Raw genomic sequence first — 17,925 nt, 5'->3', positions numbered from 1 at the left:
TGACTGGTTTGATGCAGCCCGCCACGAATTCCTTTCCCGTGCTAACCTCTTCATCTCAGGGTAGCACTTGCAACCTACGTCCTGAATTATTTGCTTGATGTATTCCAATCTCTGTCTTCCTCTACAGTTTTTGCCCTCTACAGCTCCCTCTAGTACCATGGAAGTCATTCCCTCATGTCTTAGCAGATGTCCTATCATCCTGTCCCTTCTCCTTATCAGTGTTTTCCACATATTCCTTTCCTCTCCGATTCTGCGTAGAACCTCCTCATTCCTTACCTTATCAGTTGTGAGCATATACAAGAAGAAGTAGGGCAGTGAAGCTACCACTACACGCTAAATGGTTGGACGCCACACAATATGAGGTTCGGAGACTTGCCTGCTCCGTAAAGTAGGGAAGATGGTGACCTGAGGCATCTCTGCCGAAAAGCACAATGACGGTGCAAGAACATGTATTTCAGAGCACATTGTTCATACGCTATTGGACATTAAAATTACTACACCACGAAGATGACGTGCTACGGACGCGAAATTTAAACGACAGGAAGAAGATGCTGTGATATGCAAATCATTAGCTTTTCAGAGCATTCAGACAAGGCTGGCGCCGGTGGCGATACCTACAACGTGTTCACATGAGGAAAGTTCACAAACGATTTCTCATACACAAACAGCAGTTGACCGGCGTTGCCTGGTGAAACGTTGTTATGATGCCTCGTGTAAGGAGAAGAAATGCGTATCATCAGGTTTCAACTTTGATAAAGGTCGGATTGTACCCTATCGTGATTGCGGTTTATCGTATCGCGACATTGCTGCTTGCGTTGGTCCAGATCCAATGACTGTTAGCAGAATATGGAATCGGTGAGTTCAGGAGGGTAATACGGAACGCCGTGCTTGATCCCAACGGCCTCGTATCACTAGCAGTCGAGATGACAGGCATCTTATCCACATGGCTGTAACGGATCGTGCAGGCACGTCTCGATCTCTGAGTCAACAGATGGTGACGTTTGCAAGACAACAACCATATGCACGAACAGTTCGACTACGTTTGCAGCAGCATGGACTATCATGTCGGAGATCACGGCTGCGGTTACCCTTGACGCTGCATCACAGACAGGAGCGCCTGCGATGGTGTACTCAACGGCGAACCTGGGTCACGAATGGCAAAACGTCATTTTTTCGGATGAATCCACCATCATGATGGTCGCATCCGTGTTTGGGGACATCGCGGTGATCGCACATTGGAAGCGTGTATTCGTCATCGCCATACTGGCCTATCACCCGGCGTGATGGTATGGGGTGACATTGGTTACACGTTTCGGTCACCTCTTGTTCGCATTGACGGCACTTTGAACAGTCGACGTTACTTTTCAGATGTGTTACGACCCGTGGCTCTACCCTTTATTCGATCCCTGCGAAACCCTACATTTCAGCAGGATAATGCACGACCGCATGTACAAGCCTTTCTGGATACAGAAAATGTTCGGCTGCTGCCCTGGCCAGCACATTCTCCAGATCTCTGACCAATTGAAAACGTATGGTCAATGGTGGCCGAGCAACTGGCTCATCGCAATGCGCCAGTCGCTACTCTTGATGAACTGTGGTATGGTGTTGAAGCTGCATGGGCAGCTGTACCTGTACACGCCATTCAAGTTCTGTTTGATTCAATGCCCAGGCTTACCTAGACCGTTATTACGGCCAGATGTGACTGTTCTGGGTACTGATTTCACAGGATATATGCACCCGAATTGCGTGAAAATGTAATCACCTGTCAGTTCTAGTATAATATATTTGTCCAATGAATACCCGTTTATCATCTGCATTTCTTCTTGGTGTAGCAGTTTTTATGGCCAGTAGTGTATAAGCAGTCGGCAATGTAACTGCGACCAGTGGCTACGCGAAGAAGGACGAGTCCGGCCGAGCGAGACCGAGACAGACGGGAACGGGACAGAGGCTGGAACGAGACCGACCATTTCCCGTTCCCGGGAACTGTAAGTAAAAAGGCGCGACCGAAGTGAATTATGAAAGACCGTTCCTTAGAATTCGTTCCTCGCTCGTTCCGTTCATCTGGATGAACCGCTCCTTTGGACCGGTTACTTCGCTAACGACCCTTCTCTACTGACTACACAAATGTGTCGTCCACATACCGATAGAACCACGATGGTATCTACTGCTCTTGCTTCGCCGTGTTTCATGTATAGGTTCGCCACGACAGATGATAACGCAGTACTCGCTGCCTCGCCATCAGCTTATTGGTAATATTATGAATAAGACAGCTGCGTCGGTCGTCGAAATATTTTGCATGAAACGGAAACCAAACACTCAGCGGACGCAGACCACTAATAAGTCACGCCGATAAAAGCTGAGACGTCGGAACTATGAAGATTATCCTTACTATTTTTCGATGTGTACCAGAGATGAGAGACTGATTCTGATGATGGACTATAGCACTCTTTTCAACAACTCCAGACAGTGTCGAAAGGTTCGTCAAACTTCCGTGACACTTTGAATTGTCATTGCATTACGAATGCCTGCTGCGTCAGCTGTGGATCGATAGGGGAGAAGGTGTCAACTTTCCATTTTCCTCCCCCTCCAAAGAATATTTTTTTAGAAGCGTTTGTGAATTGAAACTAGAAATCCACTGTTACAACACACAATTTATTTTATGTCCATTACTATTTTAAGAGGTGTAAACATCCATCACGAGGTGAATTTATTTGGATTAATACACGTGCACAATCTGAACAAAAGTACCTCGACAACTCTGCGAAATACGGAGATCACAGCTAGCTGACAGCTAGACGTCCGAAGAGGAGGATCTGCTAGTATAAGACGAGGAATTGAGTACTGTGTTGTGAGCAGACAAGCAGAATGAGTCTGTCAGTAGAGCTCAGGGACATCGAACGAGGGTTTGTCGTTGCATGTCAAATGAGTAACAGATCCATCTTGTACATTTCAAACTTTCTAGAGCTGTGGAAGTCGAAATTTTATTACGTGATTGTCAAGTGGATATGCGAAGGGACGACCGGAGATAAACTAAGAACAAGCAGACCGAATTTACTGAGATCGTCGAGTGTTTCCGGAGAGTGGTTGTAGAAAAATGGCAAGCGATCAGCGACAGGAATCACTAGTGAGCTCCGAAGTGCTGGCACACTCTAGCTGGCACAATAACTGTGCACAGCGTGTTAAAAGGAAAATGGTACAATGACCGAGTAGCCACAGATTTCAGTGCTCAGTATTGAGTGATGCTTGAGGTTGTGTGAAGACGACTCCACGGGGCAGTGGATGACAGAGAATAAGTGATGTGGAGTGTTGAGTCACGCCATACCACGTGGCGATCCGATGCTAGGGTTTGGGTTTGGCGAATGCCTCAGACCGTTACCAGCCATCACATGCAGTGCTAACAGTGAAGGACGGAGGAAGTGGTGTAATGACATCGGGGGAGTTTTTCTTGGCTAGGATGTGATCCCCTTGATGCACTTAAGGGGAGCCAGAGGTGGTCAAATCCAAAAAATTACGATTTTTTTATTTTTGCTACCGAAAATTAATTGGAACATTCCTCTTTAATGTAAACTTTGAATTATAGTTCTACTCGCCCTAGAAGTGGAGTTATTACCATTTTCCCCCACGCCTGCAGAGGAAATGGGCGGCCGCTGAACGCATCTAATACCCTCTCGTGACTTCATGGCGAACTGCTTGGGATTTTCTCGGCCTGTTACGCATACAGCACCATATGTTACGCATACAGCGAGTGTGCAAGGGTTGGCTACATTGTTTTCTGTGACAAATGAAGCGCTAAGAGCGCGGAACATCGTCTCTTTGCTGTTTACCGTTTCGAATTAGTTCAGTGTTGCGCCTGTTGTTGGTAGTATTATACTTCTTGTGTAAAGCGTTGTTCTGGTTACGATGCCACGTTTTAGTAACCGTGTATATAAGAAGAGGAAGAACGTAGGGAAAAGAAAATTAACACTAATACCAAGTTGCGATACTACAATTACTCAAAACAGTGCGTTCTTCTGCTAAGCAACACATGGCCGGCCATAGCCCTGTGACATCTTCTAGCAAGAAGCTGCCTGGTGGAAGTGACAGATTTCGTGAATATGTTACTGACACTGTACGAGCACTAAGAAATATATGCAATAAAACCAATTTTTCATGACTTAGCACAGCCAGAATTGTGACACAAATGTCTACACGACAAGATGCAGAATCCTAATGAGAGCGTAAACAATTTGATTTGGAAAGTGATTTCTAAAAGGGTGTTTGTAAGCATAAAAACACTGCACTTTGGCATTTATGATGCAATAGCAACCTACAACCAAGGGAACAGTGTGAAGTGTGAAGTTCTGAAGGCATTAGGATTTACAGCTGGGGTGAACATTGTACGAGCACTAAGAAATATTGACAGAGAAAGGATAAGAGGAGCAGAAAGAAGAGAAAGACATATGAAGTACGATGGAACAACAGGCCAGAAAAGAAGACAGAAGAGGAAGCTTTTGGAGGATGAAGAAGCTGATAATCCATCCTATAGTGCAGGAATGTATTGAGAAACTTTGATAGCCATTTCCCGTAAATTAGAATTTTTCGAATATAAGGAACATTTTCTCAAAATCCACTCAAGCTAGAGACATGAAATTTTTATACAGCATTCCTAGTGATCAAACTTACATTGTAATACAGCCATTTGGCAATATGTTCAGTAGTTTCATTTCAGTTTAATTATAAACCAATTATTTGTAAAAAAATTTGGGTCATTAATAAAAAAGTAATTGGAAGAAAACTAGAAAAGATACTCCAAAATCCCTCTATCATAACTGCAATACTAAACCACTCGATATCTAAAAGAAAAATTCAAATTCTTCTATTTGGTAGTTCATTCATAAATGTTCCTCAAACTTAGTGATTTTAACATGGGCAGCATAGGCACCTCCGGCTCCCCTTAAGAAAACGCTAAATACTTTTGCAGTATTGTGTACTGCGTACAGTAGAGGAACAGTTCGAGGATGTTGATTGTTTACATCAACGTGATAATGCATCCTATTATAACACAGCATCAGTGAGGGAATGCTTTGTGGACAATGACGTTCCTGGAACTGACTGAGGTACCCAGAGACCCAATCTGAATCCAGTGCAACACTCTTGGTACGAAACTTCCTGGCAGATTAAAACTGTGTGCTGGACCGAGACACAAACTCGGGACCTCTGCCTTTCGCGGGCAATTGGTCTGCCATCTGAGCTACCTAAGCCCGACTAACGACCCGTCCTCACAGCTTAAATTCTGCCAGTACCTCGTCTCCTACCTTCCAAACTTCACAGAAGCTCTTCTGCGAACTCTTGGAAGAAAGAATATTGCGGAGACATGGCTTAGCCACAGCCTGGGGGATGTTTCCAGAATGAGATTTTCACTCTGCAGCGGAGTGTGCGCCGATATGGAATTTCCTGGCAAATTAAAACTGTGTGCCGGACCGAGACTCGAAGTCGGGATCTTTGCCTTTCGCGGGCAAGTGCTCTACCATCTGAGCTATCCAAGCACGACTCACCACCCCTCCTTACAGCTTCAATTCTGCCAGTACTTCGACTCAGAGTACTTGCCCGCGAAAGGCAAAGGTCCCGAGTTCGAGTCTCGGTCCGGTATGCAGTTTTAATCTGTCAGGAAGTTTCGTATCAGCGCACACACCGCTGCAGAGTGAAAATCTCATTCTGGATACTCTTGGTAAGAGTTAAACCGACACTCCGGACATCAAACCTTTTCTGGTTTCTTGAGGAAGAATGGACAACCACTCCTCCACAGTGTCACCAGCAAAGTTCAAGCTCTCATAATGGCGAAGGATGGACACAGTCCGTATTACTGTCCACTAATAGATGCCCCGATAGTTTTCATTACATAATGTATGATGCTACAGAATGTCCACTCGGTGAAGATATGTAAAGTATCTTTCTGATTTTTGTTGTACGGTTCTGTTCTCCAACGTGTACTTTTCCTGCAAACTGTGTAAATGTTGCTTAACATGCGTGGACTACTTCATGAGAGGAAAGCAAGACAACACAAGTTTTTTCCTCACATTGACTATTAGCTATAGAGAGAGAACAATCATTCTTTGCAAAATTCCCCCGTTTGTATACCATAGTAAAGGTAACAGATGAATACAGTGCCTCACAATTACAGAATGCAAATATCACGCTTAAATGCCACAAAATATGGGGAAAAAACTTGAAAATGAGAGTCGATTACCGGTATACGACGTGCAAGGAATAAATAATATCTTGCCTGGCACCAGGAAAAAGTTATGTCAAACAAACCTAGTGATCCAGAATTCATTTTCCCCTCTGCATCGGAGAGTGCATCGTTCAAAGCTTGCTGGCAGATAGAAACTGACAGCCTAAGAGGCATTCGAACCCGGGATCTTCTCCTTTCGCGCTAGCTCGGTAGGCCATCTGGCCGCAAGAGGAAAAGGTTCCGGGTTCGAGACCAGGAATGGCTCACAGTTCTAGTCGGACAGGAAGTTTCAAACTTATTGAGGTTATTCCTTGCAGAGTCACTCTGCAGATCGCGAAGTGAAAAAAAGAACTGATTACGAGTTAGCATCCCGAATAAACATTAGCCATATTATCAGATTGGTTTTCCGTGACTGCATGCAGGATTATAGTCTGATCCTTACGAAGACCATGGAAACTCAAAAAATTGCGATAACGTAATTATTGGTCTTGACGTCGCGGTCTTCAATTCTAAGACTGGTGTGAGACATGTCTCTGCACTGTTCATCATGTACAACTGGAGTGGAAATAAAATTCAAGCTGAAAGTATGTGAGTAATGAGATTCGTTGATATTACTATTCTGAATGAAAATGATGAAAAATTACAGGAGATTTTGAATTAAATGAACAGCCTACTGCCTACAGAATTCGGACTGACTGTAAATCGAAGAAAGACGAAAGTAATGAGAAGTACCATAAACGGGATTAGTGATAAACGTATCAAAATTGGGGCCCACAAAGTAGACGAAGTGAAAGAATTCTGGTAGTTTGAAATTATAGCATATGACGACAGCGGAAGGAGGACATGAAAAACAGATTAGCACACACAAGGAGGAAAGCTAATGCAGTCAAGCTCCTCGTATATTCTTTACTCGCCCACCATTATCTTAGTGAAGTAAGAAGTATATGATTTGGATTGCTGCCTGATAGAGGCTCGAAACATCGATAATCTTTAAACATCAATAAAACTAAACTCCGTCTGAAACAGGCCACGAAGGCCCAACGGTACCGACCGGCCGCCGTGTCATCGTCAGCCCATAGGAGGCATCACTGGATACGGATATGGAGGGGCATGTGGTCAGGACGCCGCTCTCTCGGCTGTATGTCAGTTCACGAGACTGGAGCCTCTACTTCTCAATCAAGTAGCTCCTCAGTTTGCCTCACAAGGGCTGCGTGCACCCCCCTTAGCAACAGCGCTCGGCAGACCGGATGGTTACCCATCCAAGTGCTAGCCCAGCCCGACAGCGCTTAACTTCGGTGATCTGACGGGAACCGGTGTTACCACTGCGGCAAGGCCGTTGGCTTTAAAGATCACTGGTTGCAGTATATGTAGTCTCGTTGACAACTATGATAATAGAGACGGATCACAAGTCCAGACTGCGGAATGATGGGTAAGGAATTTGGCTATATTGTTTTGCTTAATACGGATGATGATGATTATTGGTTTGTGGGACGTTCAACTGCGCAGCTATCAGTGCCCGTTCGAAGTCCCAATTTTTACACAATGCAATCTATGCATTATCACGAATGACGACGATGAAATGACGCGGACAACAGAAACAGCCGGTCCCCGGGCAGAGGAAATCCCCAAACCGGCCGGGAATCGAACTCCGGACCCCATGATACAGAAGTAGCAACGCCAGCCACTAGACCACGTGCTGCGGAAGTGCGATTTGGAGAACCCCCGGTCTACCTAAAAGTGGATGGCCATTCCGGGGTTAGAACCCCACTCTTCATCAAGCTGAGTCCAGTGTCTTAACCAGTGCCACATCCCTCCTTGTGACACAAACGAAGCAGCGGGTATTTGCGATTTACATAAAATTATTTCAGTGCAAAAACAAATTAACACTTTCCTGATGTCCTTCAACTACTTGTACTTCGTAGAAAAGCCATCATGTAGCACCGTAAGCTACTGTTCAGGTTGTTATTTTATTTAATTTATTCTTTTAAAGGCGTAAATTAAACACCAGCTTATGATCTTACATGATGTCATTTCTAGCATTTATCACAACTGTGGAGCACAATAAAAAAAACTACTTTTTACTTGACGACGAACTGGATTTCGGTGGGTAGGCCATTGTTATATGACAACCGCAGGTAAAATGACGACCTACTTACACGAATATTACTGGTACAGGTAGAATATGCATATCTTCACATAAAGAAGTTAGTAAAAATTAATGAATCATTTTACTGTTGTGTTTAAACAATTATATAAGTTAAACGTAATTTATCACAGAGAAAAAGCAAATTGTGTTTGGTCATTTAAAACAAAACTGGCATGTTATATGTTTTGTGCTACGAAACAGACCATTCCACACATTGCCAAGGAATGGAAATTGAGATCCTACCTGGGTGATCTGCAAGACTTTTTAATGGCTACACCATCAAGCCTTGACTGGAGAAGAAGACTGTTTGTTAATGTAATGTGTCATGTATGTTTTTATCCGTTACTTTTTTGTGTTTTTGATTTTCAAGTAATTGTAGAACTATATTGACAGAAAACAAAATCGTAAAACCAAGAAGGAGTTGTCTGCCACAAAAGAAAGTTGGTAGGTATGTATCTACTGCTGAAAGGTGGTGTCTGTTGAAATCTCGCGCCAGTTGCATGAGTGACGCTAGCAGCCCAAGTTTGCTTTAAATACACTTTGTAATGGTCCTGAGTGTTAGCTACCTTTGGGATTGGATGCGTTGAGTTGCCCGTAAGGCACCTCACTCAGTTTGAACGAGGTCGTGTAATAGGATTATGAGAAGCTGAGTATTTCTTCTGTGGTGTTACAGAAAGACTGAGCATGAATGCATCCAATGGACATGACTGCTGGCAACTGTGGTCACGAGAATATACGGTCACATGAAGATCAGGCTCCGTACGGCCACGTAGGACTACCGACAGGGAAGACAATCGTGTTCGGCGTATGGCTGTGGCACATCATTCTGCCTGTGCAGCAGCGATCTGAGCACCACTTGGCACCACAGTGTCACAAAGAATTGTTACAAATCGCTGACTTCAAAGACAGCCCCGAGCCACACGCCCTGCAGTATTCATTCCACAGACGCCACACCACCCCTTGACTACCGTGGTGTCAACCCAGAGCTCAATACAGAGCAAGGTGGAGGTCTTAAGTTTTCTGATGAAGCTAGTTCTTCCTCAGAGACATTGATGGATGTTTGTGCTTAGGAGGAGGAGAGTTGAAGGCCTGCAATCAAGCTGTCTGCGCGTTAAACACAATGGACCTACACCTGCAGTTACAGTTCCAAATGCGTATGACAGCCGCAGCACTTTCGTGATTATCCCACGCACTCTGATTGCAAGTTTGTACGCCACTGGTGACTCGACATGCTACGCTGCCATTCATAAACAGCGTTCCAGGGGGTGTTTTCCAACAGGATAACGCCCGCTCACATACCTCTGTTGCAGTGTGAGATTTGCAGGGGGGGGGATGGGGGGGGGGGATTTCCCCCTCTCTGCATCAGACCATCCCCTCCTCTGGTTTTAGTTTATGCATCCCAACCTGGGATGTTTGTTTCCCACGCACTGGAGTAAAACTTTACATATAATTTAAATTTGTGGAGCCGAACACTGAAAGTTTTTAATACAGTCTTACTATTAATACTATTAATATGTTTGCTTATTAATTTTGAAAAAGTGTTATCTAGTAGTTATTGTTGTTGTCTTCAGTCCAGAGACTGATTTGATGCAGCGCTCCATGCATGCAGTAGTTAAGAATTTCAAAACGTTTAGAACTAAATCATCATTAACATGTTGTCATTGTTGCTTTCGTCTAAGGTGCGTCATCCGTTTACTTGCGAGCTTGTATCATGATGGACGAAAGTACAACGGTTTCCAATAAAACTTGTTTAATAATATATATACGTTTGTCCTTTGAGGGAGTTGCTTGCGATTATTTTTTTTGACATGAGAAAGTGGGACAGGAATGGCATTACAAATAATGAACTAAAAAACCACCTTGTAGGTGTCGCAACAGATGGTGGCTCAACAATGCTTGCACCTTACAACGGCGTAGCCGCTCTACTGCGTAGTCATTTACGTAAGGATTTAACTGTCGTTCACTGTATGAACCACAAAATGAAATTAGCTGTCCACGATGTTATGAATGATGTAGCAGATGTATACCATATAAAGGTTTTTTTAGATTCCTTATATTCTGTATTTTCTCGAAGTCCCAAAAATCAGACTACTACAAAGTGTTTCACAAGAATTATCCTCGCAGCTATTAAAACTAGGCCATATTTTTCGCGTACGTTGGGTTGCTTCCTCATTTAATGCTTTTCGAGCTTTTCTTGAAAGTCACAGTTCTCTTGTCCATCTCTTTGAAAAACTGAGACATGATGGTTCCTGATCAACTCAGGAGAGATCTAAATTTGAAGGTTTACTAAAACATCTCACAAAGCGGCTTTTCTGATAGTGCATACGCGTGAATAGTGAGTTTCGGCATTAACATCTATTTATAAATAACTGTTTATCGATGGGTAACGCCACGGTCCAAGCTAGTAACATATATAATTATACTAACCCCCTAAGACATCCCCCCCCCACTGGTAAAATCACAAATCGCACACTGCTCTGTTGTAACCAAAGGCGCTTCATAGTCTCTCCACGTATTGTGTTAGACTCCTCGATTACCAGACCTGTCTCCATTCGAGTACATATAGAATATCATCGGACGACAACACAGTCATTCACAAGCAGCATACCATACACCGTCCCTGTACTGACCGACCAAGTTCAAACTGACATCCAGCATCTGTACAATACAATACAATACATGATCGTTTGTTTGCATATATTTAACATTCTGGCGGTTACAGCGGTTATTAATGTACCAGCAGTTCATGTTTGCAATGGCTAATCTCCCGCTTACATTAGTCTGTGATCTTGCGATGTTAACCAGTTATATGTGTTACCGAGAGAAATGTGTTCCCGGAGTTTCATTGCTCTACGTCAATTATTTTTTGATGCTGCGTCTTTCTCCGTTAGTGTATATGCAAAATAAATAAATAAGTAGATTCAAGGTATTTAGAAAATTGTCGATTTTCTTCTTTTTTTTATAACAATATGTAAAATGTCGCAATCTCTACATTATGGGTAGTTGTCTGTTAACAGAGGTTCTATAAAGGTTGAATCTGTAGTCTCTAGTTTCTCTCACATTTCGAGAATCTAGCTGAGTGACCAACTCATACTTCTCCACAGTGTTTGCACATGTATGTAGATGGAGATATATGTAGATAATTTTAGACACACCACTCAGTGCGAAAGGTTACAGTGCGTTAAAAACTTCAATACATAGTATTAATATCCCAGAACGATAATTATTTAACAGTTCATTATGAACTGGCTTTCAGCTTCTTCAGCCGTCATCAGATAATACTAAACAGACAGTCCACACAACTTCAGCAAGAGTTATAGCAGTACAAAGGTTGTTCTTCAGTAACTACTAGACTGAGCATGAAAGGAGTTAGAGACTTTGCTGAACATGCCCTGAATGAATGTCATTCATATGACATGAAATGTGATATTCTCCACATGAGAACTAAAGGCAGCAAACTAAAATTACTCGAGATTCCGACCATTAATCAACACCAATCCAGGAATCATGACCAAGTCCTTAATGACCAAACGCAGTTCCAGTACTCATCCTTACTAAAGTAGAAGCAGCCAGTTATTTCTCTCACACGTAGGTAATAAGCCTCTTATGACTCATTTCAAAATGACAAACAGCCAAAGATAAAAATAGGTTTTTTTATTTGATGACTAGTTTGGGGTTTTTATTCATAACCCATTATCAAATCATACAACCAATCAGAATAAATATCACTCCACATAGCAAAGATTATGTTAATAGTTATCCAAAGCAATACAGTGCAAGTGATCATGAAATTGGATGCGAACTCTCTGTATCTGGTTTCAAGACCACTTGCATTGTACTGCTTTGAATAACGCTAGTCATGATTTTTGCTATGCAGAGTAACATTTATTATGATTGGACGAATGATTTGAGAATAGATTGTGAATAAAAAAACCGAAATTAGTCATCATCAAAAAGTAAAAAGAGCTATTTTGCAACTTTGACTGTTTGTAATATTGAAACAGTACCAAAAGTTGCTGGCACTTCAGCATTCCAGCATGACGGAAATTCATGTTATAACTGATCCACAACCACAGTCTACAGGCTTCTATCTTCATCACATTTGATAGTTTGTTGCATGTCATAGTGGACTGTGCTGTTACTCGCTTGTACAACATATTTGGCTTATAAATTCATACGGTTATAATAATTGTTCAGAGTCTCTTTGGGATGTTACATTATGCTTGTATTTGTATCGAAATAGTCAAAAAATGCCAGATGTCTCTGAACAACAATCTTAGTACAGCTATGAACTCTCGCTGATGTTGTGTGGACTGTCTGTATTAACATACCACACGATGGCCTAGGAAGACGAAAGTCAGCTCATAACGAACTATTAAATACATGTTACTGTGCAAAATTAATATTTTGTGTTCAAGTTTTTAATATGTCTATGTTCCTCGAACTACCGATGGAATATTTCATGAATGTTACAGAGTTTATTTACTACTGAATAATAATTCACAAATGTCGTGTTTACTGTGAAACGAAAGAGACTGGCTGCGAGGGTTTAACTTTTTCGCAAGGCAGCCAAAAATTTCACAGCATATAGGATGGTGCACAAGGTTTCATAACCACTGTCAATTTCCTATTTGCCAGCTTACAAAGGTGGCCTAATTCTACGCAATATCCTTTTTCGTCGAGCGCTATTAATCTTAATCAAGTCAGTTATATAGCCAGTACTGAAAGCGGTAAGTGTGTCTGTAGATCAGTTTGAAAGGCAGATTCGGATAATGGAACTGATACGAGGGGATACGCCATAGAACGGAAAGTTGCATGTGAGTGTGCTACGAGCTGGCAAGCATTTCAATGAATCTCTCTTTGAACTAATTGCTGTACCAAGGGACGAAAAATTTATAGAAGAGCCTGCAAGCTCCAGGCTAAGTAAATTTTATTATGTTGCAAGTTAGCTCTTGTCGTGAGGTATTTATTTTTCTAATGGTGCGAGTTAATAAACACATCACATCATCTACATAAACGATTTCTCGTTTTCGTTGTTTGGGCACTTTGCGGTATTTTCATTAGTCAAATGTAGATAAAAATACACTTTTACTGAATTATTGGAGCTCGAAGGTACGACAACCCACGGCCAAGAATTTGCTCATAAAAACAGTCTCGCATATTCGGCTGGGGTTATTTTTGTAAGAAAGTTGGCAATATTTCCAGTGATTAAACCGTCATGTTCATTTACCACGAAGGAACTGCCAAGAGGGGAGAGAACGAAGTGACTTCTTTGCTGTTCCACTACTTGGAAACAGAAGCAACATTTCGAAGCGGGTTTAGTTTGTGGTACAGAATGAGGCGCTTCGAAGCCTAAAAATTTTCCAGCGGATAACTCATCTCTTTCCCGTTATAAACCTGTCTCTTTTGCTCGAGATCATGATTTCTCCTTAGTTTCACGTAAGAAGAGGAATCAAGTAACTGAAGCAGCGGATGAGTGCTACTTAGAAATTAGTTCGTGCCTGCAACATCGGCACCTTTTGTGTCTGCGTTGTCCGATGTTTCACATGATTGATGCTCTTGACCGGTGTTTCAGATCTTCCGCGGAGAAAATCGTTAATCGAGGAACTACGGGTGAATAAGGGGACGTATTGTAACAGATTATGATTGTTTGCTGAAACAAGGCTCGAGCTTGGAAACTTTGCTTTGGAAATGCTCTACCGACTGCTAAAATTTGGAGCGGGGAGGGTCACAAAACAAATGAAGAAACGAACACATCCGTCAGTAGTACAGTGTGTGACACGTGGAAACTACAGAACTCTTGTGAGGTTTACAAAAGTAAGGCGAAGTAGAAAACCACGAATTCAACGTAAAAAAGCGGGTTCACAAAAGGCAAAAACTGCGAACAGTTAATGTACAATCACTGTTTTCTCGATTTCAGTCACCGCTACGAACAAAGAAAAATAACAAGACTCCAGAACATGTAAGAAGACACAAACGCAATGTACATAAATTGTGCACCAATTTCATAAAGATTTATTGTTTTTAACCTTAAAATGTCAAAATATATAGGCAAATTATGTTTAGTGTGGCATATTTCCAAAATGACGGCATAAGACTCTTCATAAATAAAGGTAATCATATCTAGTGAGAAGTACTCTATAACTGCAGAAAGCTTAAGGCAGGAAAACCAATCATAATATATACAGAAAATGGTTCAAATGGCTCTGAGCACTATGGGACTCAACTGCTGTGGTCATTAGTCCCCTAGAACTTAGAACTACTTAAACCTAACTAAGGACATCACACACATCCATGCCCGAGGCAGGATTCGAACCTGCGACCGTAGCAGTCGCACGGTTTCGGACTGCGCGCCTAGAACCGCGAGACCACCGCGGCCGGCATAATATATACATAAAAGCTGATGCTGCTCCTTTTAGCTTAAGACCAGAACAATACTTTTTTTTTAATTTTTATTTCAGGAAAAGCTTCGTTCCCTCTCTGCACGCACTTTGGAGGAAGACATGGTAACGAGAACTTTTTGGAACTACCATCACATAAGAACATTAGACGTTTTTTTACCGTAACGACAAAGTCAGTTTAGTGCAAATAAAAAGATCATGCACACAACAAAGATAAAAATCCAAAGGTAGTGAGAGTGGATCGTACAATAAAAGCTACAAGCAAGGGTACAGTGTGATGTGCGAGACGGGGGAGGGGGAGGGGGGGGAGCGAAATTTTATGAAACTAAATGTAATACAAACAACAAGTCCAAGAGTTTCCTTCATCAGCTGGTTACTAGGTGAGTGGAACATACTAAAAACCATACCAAAAGCTGTACGTGATGGATCACTCAGTCAAAAGTTCAGTGAACTTACATGGCAGTATCTCTCTCTAAATTCGTCAGTATTCAGTACACAGCCCATCAGTAAGGGAAAAAATACGAACTAGTTAAAGCCCTGTGTTTCACAGATCACTTACTCAAGCAATTAGTTTTCAACATGGAATGGCTGAATCCAATGCTCATAATAATTTTATAGACTAAGACTACGTCACAATTAAGTGAGCTGCTAGACGTAACTTGCCAGCTTCCGTGTACATCCTAAACCAGACATCGCAGTAATAGTTTTTATTTCCTAAATGCTGGACATTTACAAGAATTTCGTCTGGACCTTCCCCCACCAAAAATTAATCATTGAATTACACTAACATAACAAGTTCACAATTTCTCAACGTTTTTTAGTCCTGAGAGATTTTCTTCGAGCGCATTCGCGTATTGTGTTCAAACTTTGCTCCAAAACGTAATAACCTTAAAAATATTTTATAGATTGGCATTCATTTTCCCTGAAATACATGAAAATCAAAATATTCTAACACTTTCTTTGCATATATAATTCTATTTTTCCCCTTCCCCCGGACCTAAAATGTCTGATTTTCCTCACACACACACACACACACACACACACACACTCTTCAAGTCTCATATACACATACTAATAACTAAAATACATATCATGTAAGGAGCTGACCAGTATTGGGTACGAAATATCAATGTCACCTGGTACATACAAATAGTTTTACAGCTGTGAAAATTCGGTGCAAAATGACCAAAACATGTGCCAATGAGTATACAGCTAGTAATGATCTGTTGTAATGCACACAAAACGTTCCAGATACAATAAAGCATTTAATGGCAGTGATAAATATATTAAGACAATACGATTTATTGTATAAAAATATAATTACACAATTATGAAATTCATCTACACACAAAATATGTTACATAAATACGACAGTAATCACATATTTACGTAAACGAATCGTCATTAGGAACATAAAAACCCCTGAGATCTCTGCAAGCATTAATTTTCCACACTATTAATGTATACACGTCTGTAAACACTAACCGTCCGTTTAAGCAATTCATACAACTATTTAAGCTCAATCCTTTGAAAAACATATTTACATTTATAATTTTTATTCAGGTGTAAATAACGTGTTTCTTTTACTGTACATTCACATTCTTCTTGGAACTTAAATTCTGTTTATCATACCCGTATTTGTGGCAATAAAAATACTTTTTTAGATGACTAAACACGAAACATATATCGCACTATTATGACTAGTACATCGTTGATTAGGATACTAGAACTATAAATATATGGTATTATGGTAACTTATTTCAATAGATGACTGAAATGACGGATATAGACTACGTGAAAACTTTTCATAGGACGCCTTTGCCTCACAGTTCCAACGCATAAAGTAAACAAGTTGGGTCGCCGCAAAAGCAATGGAACGCTTACATGATTCCCTAAACAACCGTATTGCCGGTTATTTTACAAAGAACTGTAGCATTCGAACACATTATCAGCAATCCACACTTCAGCTGATCGCCAAAGCAAAGAGAAATTACGCTCAGTTAGAAACTTGGGGTTATCTGACAGGAATAGCTGAATTTATCTTCTCGTGTATTTCTTTGTATCAATCGAACTCCACTTATTGCTGTTAAGAACAAATATTCACCAGAATTTTGGAAATATGCTGCTGTAAGTTTACGATGCTTTCCAAAAAAATGTGTACGACATAAAATGTCTCATTATGATCATTCTATAATTAATTTTATAAAAAGATGATAGCGGACGTTTTCGTCCTGAAACACTGTTATTTGCAAAACTATTGTATGGCTATGTACCGGAGAAAACGCGCGATTATACGGACGCTAATATCAGGTATGTGCAGCAAGATCATCAAAATATGAATATTAATTTTAACTAAAAATGGGTTTGTTGACGGCGCATTTCACTATTAATATGTAAAGAAACATTTTACCTTCTTTATGCGATAGTGACCGGTTGTCATATCCTCGCTGCAGTTGTAGAAACCGCTCATTTTCTTGCCGGTCCGTAGCGTATCTCTCACCCAGCCGCCATTTTGACGGCGCAGTACACCCGGCAGCCATCACCGGAAAGAGACACGCGAAAGATATGTTTCGCAGTGCTCTGTCATTACGTGTAACCAACGAAATCTTATGCACCGGTAAAAGTACTAATAAAATCTTCAGTTAATTGACACAAATGATTCGATTAGCGTCACTGTAAAAGTACAAGATAGACGCTCCGCGCGTCTCTAGTGTTTTGTTCCTCTCGACGCTAGCGCCACAGTTGCGCAACTTCGCCACTGACAGCCGTCCGCGTCTGACTCAGTTCGTCGCATCTCTCTCTCTCGCACACTCTCTTTCTGTCTCTGGCTCGCAGTTTTCGCTTTCGCTCCCTCTGTTTCTCTCTCACTCCCGCTCCAAGGCTGAGCGGCGACGCACGCAACGGTTCCGTGGATCTACCGGGTGTCCAGAAAATATTGTTCCTGCCTGCGTGCTTCAAATTTCGCAACGAACTGCTGTATTTAGTGCAGTTATTGTACAACACAATACAACCGAAGGACACGCGTAATTTAGAAATAACGCTGCGCAAGAAAATAGGATGCAAGTGGAATTGCAACTGATTTGATCTTGCTGCGTGCACATTCCATTGCGATTTGCTGAAACACATTTTCTGGTAATTCTAGTGATATCAGACTTAAATAATAAAAT

General features: G+C 41.6%; 1 long non-coding RNA gene and 1 pseudogene across 2 annotated transcripts in view; both read right to left on the bottom strand.

Moving 5' to 3' along the window:
• LOC126428222 (uncharacterized) overlaps positions 1-17,270 on the bottom strand; it is a 207,509-nt gene extending 190,239 nt beyond the window's left edge. For both annotated transcript variants that reach the window (XR_007576797.1, XR_007576798.1), the window contains exon 1: positions 17,169-17,270. This is a non-coding gene — a long non-coding RNA (uncharacterized LOC126428222). The remainder of the gene's footprint in view (positions 1-17,168) is intronic.
• On the bottom strand, positions 7,435-7,552 carry LOC126428495 (5S ribosomal RNA; annotated as a pseudogene).
• Positions 17,271-17,925: the final 655 nt, after the last annotated feature.

Source organism: Schistocerca serialis, chromosome 12, assembly GCF_023864345.2.
Source record: "Schistocerca serialis cubense isolate TAMUIC-IGC-003099 chromosome 12, iqSchSeri2.2, whole genome shotgun sequence".
Lineage (NCBI taxonomy): Eukaryota > Metazoa > Arthropoda > Insecta > Orthoptera > Acrididae > Schistocerca > Schistocerca serialis.
This window is presented reverse-complemented; position numbering and strand designations above follow the sequence as displayed.